General features: G+C 42.0%; 1 protein-coding gene across 1 annotated transcript in view; it reads right to left on the bottom strand.

Moving 5' to 3' along the window:
- The window catches only part of MYO3B (myosin IIIB), a 491163-nt gene that overhangs the window by 107683 nt on the left and 366715 nt on the right, over positions 1 to 16765 (bottom strand). The gene's annotated exons all lie outside the window — the stretch shown is intronic.

The following is a 16765-nucleotide window of genomic DNA, read 5'->3' as shown; positions in this document are numbered from 1 at the left end:
ATTTAACCCAGTTTTCCTCTTTTAATTCTGAAAGCAGTCCTTAGTTCAGGGAAGGAGAAGAAGTGCTGAAATGAAGTGCATGATGCACATGGCACTAAATGATGAGGCCCAAGGACAAGTGAGGGAGGGGATGTGAGAGGAGGGAGGGACATTTTCCGAAACTTTTAAAAATGAAAAGCCTAAATAAAATTGTGTGCAGGGGGCGGTGACTAGTCAGCAATGTCACAGCAGAGAAGCTTGAGGACCATCACTGAGCAGGGCAAGGATGACATGGAATAGACTTTTAGGTGTGGATGGAGAGGGATCAAGAGTCTAAAGAGAGGCCGGGCGTGGTGGCTCACAACCTATAATCCCTTAGGAGGCCGAGGCGGGTGGATCACGAGGTCAAGAGATTGAGACCATCTTGGTCAACATGGTGAAACCCTGTCTCTACTAAAAATACAAAAATTAGCTGGGCATGGTGGCGCAGCCTGTAGTCCCAGCTACTAGGGAGGCTGAGGCAGGAGAATTGCTTGAACCCAGGAGGCGGAGGTTGTGGTGAGCCGAGATCGCGCCATTGCATTCCAGCCTGGGTAACAAGAGCAAAACTCTGTCTCAAAAAAAAAAAGTCTAAAGAAAAAGTGGCTGATGAACTGCCCTGTTTAAAGGGCAAGAAGTGGCACTGATTTGATTTTTTTAATTGTAACTTTTTATTCTGATTTAATCATATTAATAGAAAAGTTGCAATAGTATAAGAAATCCTATATATTCCTCAGCAGATTGACATATTAGCTTTGTCTTCTCTATATATATACTGATATATACACATACAAACATGCATAATTTCTTTCTGAGCCATTTGAGAGTCAGTTACAAACCTGATACTCTTTTTATCCCTAAATACGTCAGTGTGTGTGTTTAAAAGGAAGGGCATTTTCTTATATGACCAGAATACAACGATCAAAATCAGGAATTTAATATTAATATGACACTATTTTCCAATCTATAGATTGTATTTAGATTTCTCCAAATGTCTCAATGGTGTCTTCTATAGCAAAAGAAATTCCTAGGTCATCTATTGAACTCCGTGGTAATGATCTTTTAGTCCCCTTTCATCTGGAATAGTTCCTCAGTCTTCTGCCATGTTTCATTTTGGAGCCTACAGGCCGGTCATTTTGTAAAGGCTCCCTTTGTTTGGACTTGTCTGCTGTTTCCTCATGATTAAATTCAGGTTATGCACATTTGGCAAGAAATCCGCAAAAGTGATGGTGTCTTCTTCTCAATGCATCGTATCAGGAGGCATATGCTGTTAGTTTGTTCAATTACTAGTTAATGCTAACTTTCATCACTTGGTTAAGACGGTTTCTGCCAGGTTTCTCCACTGTTCTTTTGTAATTAATAAGTTTCTTATGGGGATTTACTCTGAGACTATGCAAATAGCTCAAGGCTGGAGTACAGTGGCGCGATCTCCGCTCGCTGCAGCCTCCGCCACCGAGGTTCAAGCGATTTTCCTGCCTCAGCCCCGAGTAGCTGGGATTACAGGCGCGTGCCACCACACCTGGCTGATTTTTGTATTTTTAGTAGAGACAGGGTTTCACCATATTGGCCAGGCTGGTCTCAAACTCCTGAGCTCATGATCTACCAGTCTTGGCCTCCCAAAGTGCTAGGATTATAGGCATGAGCCACCGTGCCTAGCCCAAACTTTCACATGGTAGTGTTAGCATCCATTTGTAATTATTGCCTGAAACAATTATTATTAATGTAGTTGTCAAATGGTGTTTTTCTTTTTCCTTAATTTCATCTACCTTTATCATTTTATTTTATTGTAAGGAAGAGCTCAGTCCCTCCCTCCTTCCCTCCTTCCCTCCTTCCCTCCTTCCCTCCTTCCTTCCTCCCTTCCTTCCATCTGTTCCATCCATCCGTTGATGTGGACTACTCATGAATTTTTATTTCATTCAATGGATCATACTCTTTTGTCATCATTTACGTTGATACTCATATAGTCCTCAATTTTGCACTGGCTTGATTTTAAAGGGATGAAAGTAACAGACTTCAAAATGAGTACTTTAGAAAAAATGCATGATATTAAAGATTAAACAATGTGAATGCCTTAGAGATAACAACACCTCTAATCACTACAATGATTTGTGAGTGCTTTTTATGCATCGAATGAGATGCTATATACTTTGTGTATGTTACGTCATTCAACTTTCATGTCTTGGTGAGGTAGATATTGTGCTATTTGATCTTCCATTTAAAGAAGAGGAAACTGAAGCCCTGAGAAAATAAGTGGGTTTATGAAGTTCTTGCCCTGTAGAAGCAGGTCTAGTGAACTTAAGGACCCTTGTTGTCAATCACCACACAATCCCACAAATAGGTGTGGGAAACCCCCAGGAAAGAATAAGGCAAAGAATAAGCCTGCTTTATTAAAGAATAACTGTGCTTTATTAAAAGCAGGGTTACATTATTCCTGAGGGTAGCTAGACACGTTTTCTAGAATCTATAGAGAACTCTGAACTTTTTGCACATTTACAAATGGAGCATTTGGAAACTGTCTACATGTCTGTCATCACTCCAGGTACTTCCCTAACCTACTTTGTGGAAACCATCCAACCCTGCCTGAAATCCAGTGAGGAAAGCATAAAGAAAGAGATCATCTGTATCAATGTCAGCAGACACAGATTCAGAAAGGCATGACTTGGTTGTGTCACCCTGGGAAACACTCCTATGGGTCAAGATAGGACAAGTGAAAGCCATGTTGGGGTGGAGGAGAGGGAGGAGGAGAGGACTAAGGAGCAGGCAAATTCACCATCTATCCAATTCTTTAGATCCCAGGCGAAGACAGGGCTGTGGCTTCTACTGTTTGCCCTCCCTGCAGGCCAATATACTAAATCTTTCTTCTGGCAACAATACCCCTTCCACCTTCACCACACTACCAATTTTAATACAAAGTTTCAGATTCTGAGAATGAGCTTAGGTGAAAGGATGCTTCATGCTAGTAAAAACAATTTAAACTGCCCTCCCTTAGAGAGAAAAGCACAGTTGGATCTGAGAATAACATCCTTGCTCTCCCAAGAGGAACAAACTAAAAATAAAAGTCAACAAGGCACTTCCTGCCAGTCAGTAAATCCAAGCAAAGAGGATGCCTCAACCTGGCGCTGGGTAGTTAACAGCTAGCCTGACTCCCTGCCCCTGAGAGCGGCCATGTGGTTCTCAGAGCTAACAGCTGCCAAGCAGAACCCCTCAGATTAACCCATAGGTGGTGTTGAACCACTTCCCATTAAGATATTTGCAAAGCAAACAAAAATGATAGCCCCACTCTGAGTCCTGGGAGCTGGCCAGGAGCGCTGGCTGTTCTTGTTGACACAAAGAGCTCTCTGGGGAGGGTCTGGATCAGAGCGAGGAAGGCCACTCCCACCTGTGTCTCCAGACTGTGTTGATCTTAAGTCATTAGAATTTTGGTATCAGGGACTGTTTATTATCGAATTTCCCAAGCACAGCAGTCGCTAGAGCTTTGTTTCAGGAGAGCTCTTTATTGCTCTGTATCTTCCTGATCTACACCATTCAGATAAAAAGAGCAAATTCACCCCTCCCCCTGTTTTGTCTACTCATCAAGGAAACAAGTCAGAGAAGTTACTAAGATGCATACAGAGATGTTGTGGCATTACTACTGTTAACTGCTTTTAATAGCAAATATACTCCAGGTGCTTCTTAATTTAAGGTGACCAGGGTGATGCTAGCAGAAAATACATTGGCATATTTGTGTTTTATAGTGAGGAACAAGCTGCTATGTAATTCACAAAATACACTTGGAACGGAAACACTAATATGTTTTCCTTAAAATCCAGTGAAGAAAGTGAAGGTAATAAAATTGTGAAAATGTACAAAGTTAATCTTTCAACCTGTAGGATTATAATCTAGGTTTCTTTATGTGTTGATAATAAAGCAAGTTCATTTTTACAAAATTTTGTTTCCTGTAATATTTTCCACCTGAGTCCATTTTCTTTTCTCAAACTTTTCAAAATAGGCTCAATATGTAAAGGTATAAACTCATTCTGAGCCTGAATATATAAAGGTCTTGATGAGGCTACAGTGTAGGTAACAGCAATGTGAAGAAAATTCTGTGGGTAATGCAGGAAGGGGACGAGGGATGGAGAAATGGTTAGGGATCTTACCAGATTTTTGCATTATTTGAAATTGTCTTTGGATTAGAAACCAGAACTTTAGAGATGTTGATATAAATAGTATAAGGAGAGAGACAAAGAAGAAAGAAAGGAAAAAAGGAAGAAGGGGAGGGAGGGAGGGAGGGAGAGAAGAGGGACAGAAGGGAAGGAGGGAAAGGAGAGATCTAAGGGAGACTGAAATTTCTTTCTCCCCTCCACCCCGCCTGCCCCTAGACAGTTTCATTCTTGTTGCCCAGGCTGAAGTGCAAATGGCGTGATCTCGGCTCACCGCAATCTCCGCCTGCCAGGTTCGAGTGATTCTCCTGCCTCAGCCTCCCAAGTAGCTGGGATTACAGGCATGTGCCACCACACTTGGCTAATTTTTTGTATTTTTAGTAGAGACGGGGTTTCTCCATGTTGGTCAGGCTGGTCTCAAACTCCCGACCTCAGGCGATCTGCTCACCTCGACTTCCCAAAGTGCTGGGATTACAGGTGTGAGCCACCGCACCTGGCAGAAATTTCTTTCTTTCTTTTTTTTTTTTTTTAACTTTTATTTTAGCTCCAGGCGTACATGTACAGGTTTGTTACATAGGTAAACTCGTATCGCAGGGATTTGTTGTACAGATTATTCCAGCGCCCAGGTACTCAGCCTAATACCCAACAGTCATTTTCTCTGCTCCTCCCTCTCCTTCTGGCCCCTACCCTCAAGTAGGTTCCAGTGTCTGTTCTTCCCCTTTTTGTGTCCATGTGTGAGAGACTCAAACTTCTTCAGAAAAAGTAGAGGTGCTATCATACTAAAAAATTAGAGGTATTATCATACTAAAAAATTGACTTTTTGTAAGAAAGAAGAGAGCTATCAGACAAAATTAGACAGCAAATTTTTGGAATCCTGAGTACATGATACAGTTTTAGATGGTGTTTATTCAAATAAAATTAAAGTGGGTTTGCAAATGTGCAAGTTTTCCAGAGAGCAAGTGAGTCCAACCTTGCTGGTCAACTCTGTAGAGCAACACCGTTCACAGCAAGCATGTTTAGGGATAGATTAACGTAAATACAAAAGTTGATGTCCACAGGTGATCACACTGAAGACCTTGGTGAGGATGATGATGTGACTTCAGCTATATATAAGAAATGTTGAAAAACCAAAAATAGGTTCCTTTGTCAAACTGTCCATTGTCATCTGATGCATCAGGCACAAAAATATTTGCCTTGAGGCCAGGCACAGTAGCCATCCATATAATCACAGCACGCTGGGAGGCTGAGGCGGGTGGATCACTTAAGGTCAGGAGATCGAGACCATTCTAGGCAATACCGTGAAACCCCGTCTCTACTAAAAATACAAAAATGAGCTGGGCATGGTGGCGTGCACCTGTAGTCCCAGCTATTCGGGAGGCTGAGGCAGGAGAATCGCATGAACTCAGGAGGGGGGTGCTGCAGTGAGCCAAGATCACACCAATGCACTTTAGTCTAGCTACAGAGTAAGACTATGTCCCAAAAACAAAAAAAGAAAGAAAGAAAAAGAAAAACATTGCTTTGAAGTGTGGATTGCATGCAAGACATGGGATATAAGAAAACCCAAGTCAAACATGCATTCTAACATCTGCTGAAGTTCACCATGTCCTAGTTTCTAGCAAATGAGCCTCAATTTGAGATATTAACCATAGACAGCTACTAGCCAAGAAATGAGCTTTCTAAAGAAAACATATAAGCATCTTCCCAAACTTGAAGTTTATTTTTGAGTTAGGAAGGTAGATGTATCACAGAACAATGACATAATGTTAACAGAATCTCCCTTCACTTGCTTAATTAGCATTTTTGACTTTTTGAGAAAGCTAGCTCCTTACTAACTCTTAACTAGTTTGCTCAAATCAAACTCAAGTAGGAAGCATTTCTAGAGAACAAAGTAATTAAATTTAGTTTTGGACCACACAGAAATAAAAGGGAGCACATATTCATTTATCCATTCATCAATTATTTTATTTTATGCCAGCTATGGCCAAAGATTCTAAATTCTAGATTCTGTGAGTGATACAGAAATGGGGGACAGCTTCTGCCCTGCAGTGTATTATCTCGTGGAATACAGCAATAAAAGCTAACATTTTTGTCCACTTAACTACATGCTAGGTAGTCATCTAAATGTTTCCTATGGTTTGTTCTCACCATGCCCACATGAGGTAAGTACCATTATTAGAAAAACACTTGCCCAAAGTCATTGAGGTAGCTGGACACAAACCTGGGCCAGAACAGAGGCAGTCTGCCTCCAGGATCTGTAGCTAAATCGTTTCTTCTACCTAGATGGTGCCCTGCACACAGTGGGCAGGAACCAAACTCAGATGCTGGCAGGCTGTCATTATGCAGGCAGGCGAACGGGGATCTGTAAAAGACAGCTCTGCTTACTTCCAGCAGATTGCTGCCAGATACCCAGGTTTTTAAAGAGATATCAGAAATCTGAATTCCATGAAATCTTTCTATTTTTATATGTTGGAAACTAATTTTTTTCCCAAATAAAAACATTTATTCTTCAAATTTTGAATACAATTTCAGTAAGCCCTTGAAGTTCACTGGTGCCTCCCACCGCACTTAAAAATCCTTTCTTAAAAGAGGAAATAGGAGGCGTGTTTTATTTGTCCCTATCTCTCATAGACTAAATCATCTAAAAGTGGAGAAAGGAAAACATTCCACCGGTCTGAAAGAAAGAGATACTCTGACCCAGGGCCTTTTCTTTCCAAGAGTATTTTTCTCTGCTTTCTTAGAATCAAAAAACAGGAGATGAGTTAAAAACTATCTAATTGATAGGTTTGTGTAAAGGTTCATCAAGTTACTAAGCCAAATTACCAAGTTACCAAACAATTCCATGGGAATTTTTCTATCCCCCCCGGAAAAAAGCAATGAAAAAAATAAATAAGTAAAACAATATGCTAGCATGGATGGTTCTACGGTGCCACCTAAAAGCATTTTCTTTTTTTTTTTAATTTTACTTTAAGTTCTGGGGTACATGTGCAGCTCTAGCAGGATTGTTACATAGGTACACACATGCCATGGTGGTTCATCCCCCCGTCACCTATATTAGGTATTTCTCCTGTTATCCCTCCCCAATCCTCCACCCCCTGCTATCCCTCCCCTAGGCCCCCATCCCCCAAGATACCCCAATATGTGATGTTCCTTCCCTGTGTCCGTGCATTCTCATTGTTCAACACCCACTTATGAGTGAGAACATACGGTGCTTGGTTTTCTGTTCTTGTGTCAGTTTGCCGACAATGATGGTTTCCAGATCCAACCATGTCCCTGCAAAGGACATGAACTCATCCTTTTTTATAGCTGCATAGTATTCCATGGTGTATATGTGCCACATTTTCTTTATCCAGTTGATCATTGATGGGCATTTGTGTTAGTTCAAGTCTTTGCTATTGTGAACAGTGCCACAGTGAACATACGTATGCATGTGTCTTTATAATACAATGATTTATAATCCCTTGGGTATATAACTAGCAATGGGATTGCTGGGTCAAAGTGTATCCTTGAGGAATTGCCACACTGTCTTTCACAATGGTTGAACTAATTTACATTCCCACCAACAATGTAAAAGCATTCCTATTTCTCCACATCCTCTCCAGCATTTGTTGTCTCCTGATTTCTTAATGATCACCATTCTAACTGGCGTGGGATGGTATCTCAATGTGGTTTTGATTTGCATTTCTCTAATGACCAGTGATGATGAGCATTTTTTCATATGTTTGTTGGCCACATAAATGTGTTCTTTTGAAAAGTGTCTGTTCATATCCTTTGCCCACTTTTTGAAGGGGTTGTTTGTTTTTTGTGTGTGTAAATTTGTTTTAGTTCTTTGCAGATTCTGGATATTAGCCCTTTGTCAGATGGGTGGGTTGCAAAACTTTTTTCCTACTCTGTTCATTGCCGGGTCTCTCTAATGACTGTCTCTTTTGCTGTGCAAAAGCTCTTAAGTTTAATTAGATCCAATTTGTCTATTTTGGCTTTTGTTGCCGTTGCTTTTGGTGTTTTAATCATGAAGTCCTTGCCTATGCCTATGTTCTGAATGATATTACCTAGGTTGTCTTCTAGGGTTTTTATGGTATTTTGTCTTATGTTTAACTCTTTAATCCATCTGGAGTTAATTTTTGTATAAGGTGTAAGGAAGGGATCCAGTTTCAGCTTTATGCACATGGCTAGTCAGTTTCCCTAACACCATCTATTAAACAGGGAATCCTTTCCCCATTGTTTGTTTTTGTGAGGTTTGTCAAAGATCAGATGGTTGTAGATGTGTGGCACTGCCTCTGAGGCCTCTGTTTTGGAACCAGTATCATGCTGTTTTGATTACTGTAGACTTACAGTATACTTTCGTGATGCCTCCAGCTTTGCTCTTTCTGCTTAGGATTGCCTTGGCTATGCAGGCTCTTTTTTGGATCCATATGAAGTTTAAGGTGGTTTTTTCCAGTTCTGTGAAGAAGGCCAATAATAGCGTGATGGGCATAGCACTGAATCTATAAATTACTTTGGGCAGTATGGTCATTTTCATGATATTGATTCTTCCTAACCATGAACATGGTACGTTTTTCCATCTGTTTGTGTCCTCTCTTATTTCCTTGAGCAGTGGCTTGTAGTTCTCCTTGAAGAGGTCCTTCACGTCCTTTGTTAGTTGTATTCCTAGGTATTTTATTCTCTTTGTAGCAATTGTGAATGGGAGTTCACTCATGATTTGGCTCTCTGTTTGTCTGCTATTGGTGTATAGGAATGCTTGTGATTTTTGCACATTGATTTTGTATCCTGAGACTTTGCTGAAGTTGCTTATCATCCTAAGGAGATTTTGGGCTGAGACGATGGGGTCTTCTAAATAAACAATCATGTTGTCTGCAAATAAAGACAATTTGACTTCCTCCTTTCCTAATTGAATGCCCTTTATTTCTTTTTCTTGCCTGACTGCTCTGGCTAGAACTTCCAATACTATGTTGAATAGGAGTGGTGAGAGAGGGCATCCTTGTCTAGTGCCAGTTTTCAAAGGGAATGCTTCCAGTTTTTGCCCATTCAGTATGATATTGGCTGTGGGTTTGTCATAAATAGCTTTCATTATTTTGAGATACGTTCCATTGATACCTCATTTATTGAGAGTTTTTAGCATAAAGGGCTGTTGAATTTTGTCAAAGGCCTTCTCTGCATCTATTGAGATAATCATGTGGTTTTTGTCTTTGGTTCTGTTTATGTGATGGATTATTTTTATAGATTTGCATATGTTGAACCATCCCCAGGATGAAGCCTACTTCATTGTGCTGGATAAGCTTTTTGATGTGCTGTTGCAATTGGTTTGCCAGTATTTTACTGAAGATTGGAAACTAATTAAAAAAATTTACAAACATGCAGGCCGAACAAAACATGTCTGTAGACTACATTCTACCCAAACACTATGGGTTTATGTCTTTTGACTTATAGAACAATAAGACATTTAGTGCACTTTTTAAGACCTTCCATATCTTGGTGCTTTATTCCCTGTAATAGTTCTTCCTGCCTCATACCACTCCCATCCTACCCTGTGCCTTCTTCTCACTGGACCTCTCACTTTCCTAAGAGTGGCCCCTGCATATCCTCCCTCTGGCCATGGCCCACTCTGTATTCCTGCCTGGCATGCTCTTCTCTTGGCCTTGTTTTCTTGCCACATGAATGAGACCTTGAAGGATGAGTAAAACATCAATAGGTAAAGACGGGACTGGCAAGGAATTCTATTCAGATGGAATAGCATGAACCGATACACAGAATATGAAAATAAAAGACATGTTGAAAACCACCAAACAGTTTCAGCTATTTTAAAAGAGGCCTCTTGTCCTTGGAATCTGGGTCTAGGAAGAGATTGCTGACATTCTTGACATATAGAAATCTTCTAAAAGAATTCTTTGCATAAGGATCACTGACGATTTAGGGTTTGTTGAAATAGTTCAGATAAATATTTATGTACGGCCATAAGCAAATCCCCAAGGAAAAATGTAACTCAAGACAGATTTTTCCTTGAAGCTTCTTTCAGCTGGTGATAAGTTTTTTGCCTTCAAAAAGGTTTTGAAAATACATATGACCAATTAATATTTAAAAAATCTAAAGTCTAAGAAAGCTCTAACAATCAACTAAACTCTGAAGGTTATTATTTGAGGGTATGATAATGTCATGCTGGCAATGTTGATTTGGGTTCAGGGTGACTCCTGAACCCAAAGTCAAGCTCAGATTCACCCCTGAGATAAGAGCCAGGAATACAGGAAATAAAATGTGTCTCCCAAGTAAAAGCAGAGAGTGAGCATTGTTCAAAGTTTCTAAGATGATAGAAACCTCAATGCTTACTTTGGTCTCAATTCTAGAGTTAAGTCAAAGTCTCGACCCTTCATATGAGTTCTTTTGAAAAAAGAACTTTTCCATACTAATATTACTACTATTATTGCTACCACTTCTATGACCATGACCAACAACAGCTTGTCATAATCCCTTATTAAGTATTCACTACATGTCTAGAACTGTGCTACTTCTTTTGCTTTGATTATCTCCAGGCCTCCCAATTATTCCCTTTTAGCCACCTAGGGTACTGAGGTTCAGAGAGAGAAAGGAACTTGTCCAATGTCTCACAGCTTGTAAGTCGTTGAACTAAGATTCAAATCCAGGTTTGCCACCAAAGCTTGTCATTTTTCTACCTAAATGAGATAATATGGACAGTGTCTACCACATCACAAGCACTTCATCAGAGAAGGCTACTGTCCCTACCACCACTCCCAGACCATGCTGCCATTTTTCCTCTAGTTTCATATGGGGTCCTCCAACGTGCTAGTGCACTAACTTGACCACAGTGGTAGGAAATTTGCTGGAGGATTTGTTCTGTTCAACAGTCTTAGAACTGCTCATTGAGATATGCTGCAATCTGTACTTCACAGCCCACATGAAAATCTGGCCCACAGTCGGCCCTGCTGACTGGGAGGCTGTTTCTCTGGCTCATCAATTCTGAGGTCAGCCCAATTGGCTCCAAGCCCCAGAGCTGCAAGGATGACACACGGGAGAAATATGCACTCATCTTCCCTTTGTGAGATGCCAGTTCTCCTTGAGCTGCCTGAGTCATGGATGCTCCCATCACTCTGAGTCTGAATCCTGACTGAAGGGCCCACAACGAAGCAGCTTCACTGGGAGTGTGTTACAAGCAGTCTTGTAAAAACATTTGCACCAGCATTATCAATCTCCTGCCTCCTTCATGTGGGTTCCTTTTACACAACAACAGGCTAGCTGTGCTAAAGAATGTCACATAAAAGCCTTGAGACAGCTTTGCCATATGCAGGCCAAATTAAATTAAGGGGTGTAATCCTCGCCATTGTGTTTATCAGCATTAAAATGGGGGATTACTATCATGGGAACAAAGTCCCACAACATAAAAGACTATTTCCATTCTGTCATTCACTGTACACAGTTACAGGTTCACATAGGAAGAGAAGCACAGAAGCATCACCCCAACCACTCATTTCTACTTTCTGCCTGAGGTCTGCTTCCCCCCAGCCAAGTTAACCCTGTCCCATCATGCACAGATGGGAGCACCTGGCTTTCTCCCAAGAACCGGGTGCTGGAATTTTCTTCATCAATCACAGGGTGACAGTTATAACAATCAGGGTATATTTCTCAGCAGGTTGTGATTTAAGATTTAAACAATGACAGGTAGAGAGACAACATGGATACAGAGAAAAACCCCTGGACTAATTATTTGGAGCCTGCAGCTGTGAGAGGCAGTAGAATGTACTAGCTAAAAACATGAATGCTCTGGTCAGAAGGCCCATGTTCAAATCCTGACTCTGTCACTTTATTAAGTAACATTGGCAAGTTACTTGTAATCTCTCAATGTCAGAGATTATAAAATCTGTACCTTTCCCATAAGATTGAATAGGATAATGTGTGTAAAACACTTAGCACAGGCCAGGCACGGTGGCTCACGCCTGTAATTCCAGCACGTTGGGAGGCTGAGGAAGGGTGGATCACTTGAGGTCAGGAGTTTGAGACCAGCCTGGACAACATGGTGAAACCCTGTCTCCACTAAAAACACAAAAATTAGCCAGGCATGGTGGCGGGCACCTGTAATCCCAGTTACTCAGGAGGCCGAGGCAGGAGAATCACTTGAACCCAGCGGGTAGAGGTTGCAGTGAGATCACATCATTGCACTCCAGCCTGGTGACAGAGTAAAACTCCGTCTCAAAATAAATAAATAAATAAAATAAACCACTTAGCATAGTGCCCAGGAATTTGTTAATGAATACGAAATGCTAGCAGCTGTTGTTATTGTTGGAGACGGAAGATCTGAATTCAAAGCTTAAACCTACCATTTATTCTCTGTATGACCTTGCATAACCCAGTGACTCCCCGACTAGTTGATGGGGGGCAGGCGTAGGTAGATCTGAAACCAATCCAGCATTGGTCTCTGAAATAATGTTTCTGAGCTATTTGCCTTAGCCTTCCCCAGGTTCAGTTTACCTGTAATATGGAGTGGGTAACATCAACCCAAACGGCTGGTGTGAGAATTACATGAGATAAAATATGGGAAAAAACAAAAAACTAAAACTGGCAGAGCAATAAATGCTAGCAATAAATCTGAATAATGATCTCAACACTTCCCTGCAGCTCTTATTTGCAGCAATATTTCCTGACATGTATGGATCTTCCTTATGAACTCTTGCCTCTGATTTTGCCTCCCCTTCATCGTTCCCTGGTACCTATCTGCCTCCCCTTCATCGTTTCCTGGTAACTATCTGCTCCCATCACTGTCTCTCTGGGACTCTTGAGGCAGGCATTGTTGGTTGCTTCTCGCTTTCTTTCTTCTTTGCCTAATCTCCCAACCTCCTTTACAGCTCCACTGCAGAACCACCGCTGCAAATTCTCACCAATCATATGCAAAAGAAATCTCCTGGGTGACTTCTGGGAAAGATTTCCCTCCTAGCAAATGGAGAGAGAGTCCTGAGAAGAATCCCCTTTCCATTCATTCCTTCCATCCTGTTCCAGACATTGCCATGTGAGGAAGTGATGCTTAGTGTTGCTTCGGCCACCTCATGGCCATAAGTGGGGGCATCTCTGACATACTGAGGACAGCAAAGCAAAGAGATGCAAGGGGTGTCTTTGCTGACATTCCTGAATGGCTGACCCAGCCCTGGAACCCATGGATCCTTGGCCTTCAACGCATGAATCCTTGAATCTATGGGTTGAAGGCCTATTACTTCCATTGAGAACATCACCATTGACACAATCCAGCTCTCTTCTTATTCTGCTCACCCCAAACCCCTCCCTACTCCCACCCTGCCCTCTGCCCAAGAATTCCTTCCTTTCAGCCCTTGTTGATTCACAGAACACGGAATTGACAAACATAAAGGGGAAAACAGAATCCCAGACCCTGGATCAGGGATATGCTGGCCCACTGTTTGGCAAGTCATTCAGGATCCTCTTATTGTTGCCCCTACCCAAAGACTGACAGGAAAAACACTTCCCTCATAAAAATCAGAGTGCTAAGAAGAGGCTTTGAAAGTTACCCCAGGCTGTGGCGTGAGGACCCCGTCTGTGAACTGTTACTACTCACAGTGACGTGAGGGGCTAGTGCCAGAATGTAAATCAATTCATCACCAAGTATATCGTTTAGTTCAGCTGATTTTTTTAGGAACAAGACTTTCTTAATGAAGAAAGCAGTGACTTGATTTACATTTGGGCACAAAGTCATTATCCCGTGGTGAAACAGCACTCTGAATAGTACTGTTACAAATGGGTGACAGCTTAAGGAGTATTAAAAAGAACTAGGTCTTCATGGAGGAAAGGGATAAGACAGTGTATCTTGACCAAAAGGTAAGAGCTGAACAGAAAGGAATGGGCAGAGAGAAGAGAGGTAGGTGCATTGGCAGAACAATCAGAAGTCTGATTCTGGTTAGCCATAAGGTGTGTTAGGGACGACGTGGAGGTGAGACTGGAGGACACACTGAAGCGAGCGAGCGAGAGGCGTGGAACAGCAGCCTGAGAAGTCCAAATCTCTTTTGGTCTAAAATAGGAAGCCATTAAAGTTCTTTGAACAAGTCAGAATATATTGTAGGACAATTGATCGGGTGTGAAAAATGAAAGCTGATCTGTAAAGACAGAAGGAGAAAGAAAAAGAGATAATGGCAGGCCTGGGCCAGGAAAGGGTACTTGGAAAATGACTGGAAGTGAGGTTAAGTGAGAGGTAGGGATCAAGAGTGACTGTGCCAGGTCTCAAGGCCAGGTCAAAAGACAGTGTTTTTTTTTTTTTTTTTGAGATGGAGTTTTGCTCTGTACCCCAGGCTGGAGTGCAAAGACACAGTCTAGGCTCACCACAACCTCCACCTCCTAGGTTCAAGCCATTCCCCTGCCTCAGCCTCCCGAGTAGCTGGGATTATAGGCATGTGCCACCACACCCAGCTAATTTTGTATTTTTAGTAGAGACAGGGTTTCTCCTTGTTAGTCAGGCTGGTCTCGAACACTTGACCTCAGGTGATCTGCCCACCTTGGCCTGACAAAGTACTGAGATTACAGGCATGAGCCACCACACCCGGCAACAAGACTGTTGATGTGACTCACAGAAGTGGGAAGGTCCAGTGGAGGAGGTGCTTTAGCAGGGGTTTTTCTGTTGAAGTCTTGGTGTGTGAATCAGGAATATATGTCCACTATTAGTTGGGTGTAAGAGTATGGAGCTCAAAACAGAGACTTAGGGCTCGTACTCACACAGCTGAGACTTGATACCAGAACACACTGGTGAGTGATGGTATCACCCAGGGGAGAAGTAGAGAAAGGAGACAATCTAAGACTTGGAGAATTGCCTTTATTTTAATGGTGAGTGGAAGGGCAGAAGGATGGAGCTAGAGAAAACAAAGACTGAGGCTATCTCCAAGGAAGAGCCTGAAGAAGACAGTACTACAGATACCCTTTGGAAGAGTGTTCTTCAAGGAAAGCATGCATAGCCCATGAAACTAAATGCTCTTTGAAACATAAAGCCCGAGCAACTGGCAGCTATGCTTCCCAAGGATAGTTTTAGAGACATTGTAGGGCCACAAATCAGATTTCAGGATTAAGGAGAAAGTGGTTGGTTTAGTGAGAAAACGAGGCAGTGGACCTAGATAGCAGTTGGAGGAAGTCTGGTGGTAAAAGTAAAAAGAGGGAAGGACAGGCCAAGGGCAAGCGTTTGTTAGGATTGGGGGGAGGTGTGAGCAAAATGGAAAGAGATACCGGAGCAAGCAAGGGAGGTGCTGACAGTGGTAGGGCCTGGGCGGCAGGAACACAGCACAAGGAAGAGGATCTGGGGTCTGCCAGATGGGAGCAAAGGAAAGAAGGACAGCTGAATATGAGGAGAGATTCTAAGGTGAAGAGAAGGGCAGTGGAAGAGCTCAGAGCCCTGTCCTGATGTTCTCAGTAAAGTCAGGCAGCAGCCGAGGTTGAAGAAGTCAGGCTGGGGTTGAAGTAATTTTCCAACTGGTTCACTGACTTGCCCAAGGTCAAACCACTGGAAAACGTTAGATAGGATCAGAAACGAAGTCTTCCACCCAAGCTCAGTGATCTTTCTACCACATGAGAAAATTGTAAACTTTGTTATTCTAATATGAGATATTGGGTTTTTTCCTGAAGTGCCCTTAAATGAGTTATTCTGACTTTTAAGGCAAGTAGTCTAAAGTATTTTACTTTAAAAGCAGCCCAGTGACGATTTGAGAGCACTGGAAAAGTACTGAGAGTTAATACTCTCAAACATATTAAGAGGTCTCCAAAAATAAAATAATAAAACATAATTAAGAATTGTTTTTTAAAATTGTAAATTAAGACTTTCTCTTTTCCAAGTGAAAAGACGCAAAGAACTCTCTAATGACCTGCTTCTTTCTTGCAATCTTTGACTAAAACTTTTCAGGAAGTTCCCCACCATCAATGTGGAAGAAAATAGAAAATAAGAAAGGTAAGTTTCATTCTACGTAGGCCTTCCCTTTGCCATGGTCCACTCCTTTCTGTAGCTGGGTCCTCCTCCTGGTGACATGTGTGATGGGGTCTGGAAAACTTATCTGGGAGAAGGCAGGTTATAAAGGCTTCGCTGAAGAACAGGCCCAGGAGTTCCTTGTGTCTCTAGCTCTTGGTGCCATGCCTGGCCTGGCTAGACTTAAAGTGACTTGAGCCTACATTTAGCCAGGGTATTGGGTCCTCCATCTTGAGCAGCTCAGAGGTCACTGAAAGGCAAGCTCTGCTATACTCCTTTTAAATTATATTTAACTCAAACCTGTGGCTAAACAGGAAACAATACTCTCTTTTTGCTTTAGCTTAAATCTAGGGTTTCTCTACCTTTTTTTTTTTTTTTAATATAGAGACAGTCTAACTATATTTCCTGGACTGGACTCAAATTCCTGAGCTCAAGTGATACTCCCACCTCAGCCTTCCAATTACCTGGGTCTACAGGCACACACCACCATGGCTGGCTGTAGGGTTTCTCAACTGCGGGATTACTGATGTTTAAGACCAGACAATTCTTGCTGCAGGGAGGCTTTGTCGTGCATTGTAAGAAGTTTAGCAGCATCACGGACTTCTACCCATTAAAGTCCAGCAGCACAACTCTTCCCCCCAAAGTTGTGACAACCAAAAATGTC

Source organism: Cebus imitator, unplaced genomic scaffold (genome assembly GCF_001604975.1).
Source record: "Cebus imitator isolate Cc_AM_T3 unplaced genomic scaffold, Cebus_imitator-1.0 Scaffold110, whole genome shotgun sequence".
NCBI lineage: Eukaryota > Metazoa > Chordata > Mammalia > Primates > Cebidae > Cebus > Cebus imitator.
The sequence above is the reverse complement of the archived record's forward strand: the minus strand, read 5'-3'. Positions and strand labels throughout refer to the sequence as shown.